Here is a 3064-nt window from a genome sequence, read left to right on the forward strand (position 1 = left end):
ATTTGTGTGTTGTTTTTTTTTTAAATAAAAATTTTCAAAAAGTTAAAAAAAAGTTCAGGTTGATTAAAGAAAAAAAAGTCTCCCCCCCCCCCCAAAATCAATTGCATCTCTATATATTAGCAACAAATATTTGGCAATTAAAATTTAAAAGAATACCTTTTACAATAGCATAAAATATGAAATACTTGGGGATAAATCTAACAAAAGATATGAAAGACTTGCATATGGAAATCTACAAAGCACTGTTGAGACAAATTAAAGGATATCTAAATAAATGAAGAGTGGTACTACATTCATGGATCAGAAGACTCAATACTGGTAAGATGTCAATGCTGCCAAATTCATCTGTAGATTCAATGCAGTCCCAATTGAAATTCCCCTTGAAATGTTACCTCCATTACTTTATGATCTGATGAGCTCCCAGTAACAGTCTCAAGGCCAGTGCTGGGTTCATTTATAAATGATAAACCCCAATGATTCTGGAAGGTATCCCCCAAGTTTTGCTGATCTATCTGAGAGGGCAGATTCACTTGTGTTGGGCTCAACAGCACAGTTTGCATATATGAAGGGTAGATAAAAGGCTAGACTTAATTTGTTCAACAGTCCCAGCAGAGACGGGACTATGAGCAGCAGTAGTAAGCAGTGGCTGACCCCCTGGAGAATATCCACTTGCAACAGTCCTTGCTAAAACAAGTCCATTGGAAAAACTGGCAGAAGTAACAGATTTCAGTGCAGACGTAGGGACCTGGGATAACCGACGTGAAGCTTGGCTCTGAGTTTCCCCAGTAGATTGCGAAGAGGACGGAGATGCAGATGGAGACACAGAAGAATTCTGTACAGTTTTGTTGAGGTTTTCCTTAACTTGCTTGCATAACTTATTTTAGGAACTATTTTAGCACTGCTATTGTCCACTGGAAAAACTGGGGGTGGTTTAAGCAGGGTCCACAAGTCCTCCTTGGAGGCAACAGCTGGAGCATGCTTTCCTTTGGACCGATCATCAAACTTTTTGCTGCTTACACCAGGTTTAACATCAGACTCTTCCGCAGCACATCACCCACAGTGGGTTTTCCTCAGCTTGTTCCTCCCAGCCCAGTTTCATTCTTCCAAATGGGCTTAGAACCATCTATTCGACTTCTCTTTTGTTCCTTGTAGTCAGGTTTGAAAGTTTCAAGTCCCTGTTTTAAAGTTGGGGCACTGGTCTCTTGTTGCATTATTTTGTGCAATGCAATTAATTTTTGCATATCGATCTTGTATCCTGAGACCTTACTAAATTCACTTATTCGTACTAGTCATGTTTCCATAAGTTCTTTGGGATTTTTACATAGATAATCTTGTTGTCTGTGAATAGAGTCTATCTTTTTTTCCAACCATTTTTTGTCAGTGCTTTAGTTTGTATCTTTGCTGCTGGTCTGTATTTGAGTTCACAAATTCCTGTCTTCTTTTGTAACCCAACCAATGCGTTCTTAATTTTAGATACCATATTTTTCATGCTCTAGAATGTCCATTTAATTCTTTTTTACAGATTCCAATGCTCCATTGAAATGATCTTTTCATCCATTTTGTCTGTCTTTTCCTGTATTTCATTTAACATATTTATATTAGTTATTTTAAACTCCTTGCCTGCTTGTTCTAACATGGGATCACTTGTAACTCTTGACTATTTTCTTCTCTTGATTACTGGTCCTTTCTCCACATTATTTATTTTTTTTGCAGGCACCGGGAATCGAACCCAGGTCTCTGGCATGGCAGGCAAGAACTCCGCCTGCTGAGCCACTGTGGCCTGCCCGCCACATTATTTTTACTTGTAGCCTGGATATTGTTTTATAGAAGAACCATGGAAACTGAAGTTAATGTTCTTTCCCTCCAGAGAGGTTTTACCCTTTCCTCTGTCATGTATATAAGGAGTGGGGCTGATGACCCCAACCCAATAAATAATGAGCTATTGTGCTCACTTCGCCAGCATATATACTAAAAATTGGAATGATACAGAGAAGATTAGTGCGGCCCCTGCACAAGGATGACATGCAAATGTATGAAGCGTTTCACATTTTTTTGTAGCAACGTGAATGAACCTTGAAGACATTATGCTGAGTGAAATAAACCAGACACAAAAGGACAAATATTATAATAAGCAACTTCATAGAATTAGAATCTAGATTGTGGTTAACCAGTAGATAGATCGGTGTAAGAGAATGGGGAATTGATGCTTAATTTGCACAGAATTTCTATTTAGGTTGATTGTAAAGGGTTGGAAATGGATGGTGGTGATGGTAGCACATTATTATAAATATAATTAACGGCACTGAGTTATATAGGTAAATGTGGTTTAAGGGGGAAACTTTGAGTTACCGGAATAAAAATTAAATGATAAAACATAAGACTGTATAATACAGTGAATCTTATTGTAAATGATGGACTATTGTTAATAGTACAAGTCTAAGAATGTTCTTTCATGAATTACAACAAATGTATGACTAATGTAAGGTGTTAATAATAGGGTGGTATATGGGGAAAATACAGCTAATATAAGTCATGTAAGATACTTATTACTACTATTTTAATCATCTTTCATCAATTGTAACAAAGGTAACTACTGTTAAAAAAAAAAGCACAATTATACAAAAAGTGCTATCATCAATTGTAACAAATGTTCCACACCAATGCAAGCTGTTGGTGGTGGGGTGGTTTAAGTGAATCCTATATTTTATGCATGATTGGTCTAAAAACCCACAACCTCTCTAATAGAAAAAATTAAAATAAAAAAATAAAAAGAATGAGCTAGTTCAGGCCTGGGTTGCAGCTTTAGTTAGAGTCAATCCACCTCCACTTTCAAATACCTCCGTGGCAAGGCCTGCCAATGTTTGTAACACGCCCCTCTCTCTACCAGCATCTTGATTTCTAAGCACTCCAAGGGCAGATGATCCAGCCCAGCACTCAGCCTTGGGGGAATTGGCCCTGAGCTTGGGGCTCCTCTAGATTCCATCCCATCATGCCAGCCCATGCAGCCATTAAAAGCAGTACTGACTTCTCTTTCCCCTATTGGAATTCTCCCCCTATGGCAAGC

At 38.1% G+C, this 3064-nt stretch overlaps 1 non-coding gene across 1 annotated transcript; it reads left to right on the plus strand.

The window, feature by feature from the left end:
* The first annotated feature begins 1944 nt into the window (after positions 1-1944).
* On the plus strand, positions 1945-2052 carry LOC143689190 (U6 spliceosomal RNA). Its single transcript, XR_013178652.1, has one exon. It is a non-coding gene; the product is annotated as a U6 spliceosomal RNA (small nuclear RNA).
* The last annotated feature ends 1012 nt before the right edge of the window (positions 2053-3064 follow it).

The sequence above is a fragment of the Tamandua tetradactyla genome, chromosome 6 (genome assembly GCF_023851605.1).
Source record: "Tamandua tetradactyla isolate mTamTet1 chromosome 6, mTamTet1.pri, whole genome shotgun sequence".
Lineage (NCBI taxonomy): Eukaryota > Metazoa > Chordata > Mammalia > Pilosa > Myrmecophagidae > Tamandua > Tamandua tetradactyla.